This window comes from Otolemur garnettii, unplaced genomic scaffold (genome assembly GCF_000181295.1).
Source record: "Otolemur garnettii isolate 467f Iridium unplaced genomic scaffold, OtoGar3 scaffold00121, whole genome shotgun sequence".
Taxonomy (NCBI): Eukaryota; Metazoa; Chordata; class Mammalia; order Primates; family Galagidae; genus Otolemur; species Otolemur garnettii.
The window spans coordinates 641,889-642,747 of record NW_003852516.1 but is presented as its reverse complement, the minus strand read 5'-3'; positions in this window follow the sequence as shown (position 1 = coordinate 642,747).

Sequence of the window (859 nt, the reverse complement as noted above, 5' to 3'; positions counted from 1 at the left end):
CTCCTGTTATGGTTAGCCGCCTGCACCGCCAGCATTGTTGCTTTCACTGTGGTTATTGCCAAAGTGCTGAAAAAAGCTCTCCCCAGTGTTTGTGAAATTGCAGAGCTGCTGCCAGACCCCAGGGCCACAGGTCTGCCTGCTGCAGACCCCCTTGTGAAATGAAGGTGAAGACGTTCTTATTAGGCCCAGTTAACATCTGTCTCCCAGCAGAGTCTCTGTGTCGCCTAAGTGTCAAGAGTTTATAGTTTTTCTATTCACGCACGTTGCCATTCCCCACAAGATACAGAGATAGACTCCATGCAAAGATCAGTGAGGACACTGCCCAGGGACACCACCCTCCCTCTGACCTCAAATCCTGACGCTGAGATTTGCTTTTCAAGTTTGTCCCCGTTTTCGGTCGTGATGAATTTCTCTGATTCTTTGAGTGGCGGTGGGTGTATTCATGGACAGATGGTATTCAGCCTGTCACACAGATGCTCTAATGCTTCAGGAAAATAATTGCATTTCAGGTGCATTCCAGAGAAGAAGGGTGGGCAAGGATTTTCCTAACCTCACAGTCGGGAAGCAACTGCATCTGAGTCCCAGCTCCAGTCAATTCAGGAATTCCAGTCCATCACATTTTGAATAATGAAACATCATAGACAACAAATACCAAAAATTGAATTAAAATTATTTTTAAATTTATTATTAAAAATTTATTAAATTTTATTAATATTACTTTATTATTAAATAAATAATAAATTAATAAATAATATTAATTTAGTATTAAATAATGAATTAATAAATCATAGTAATCAAGAATACATTAATAAATAATATTAATTTAGCATTAAAGAATGAATTAATAAATAATAATTAA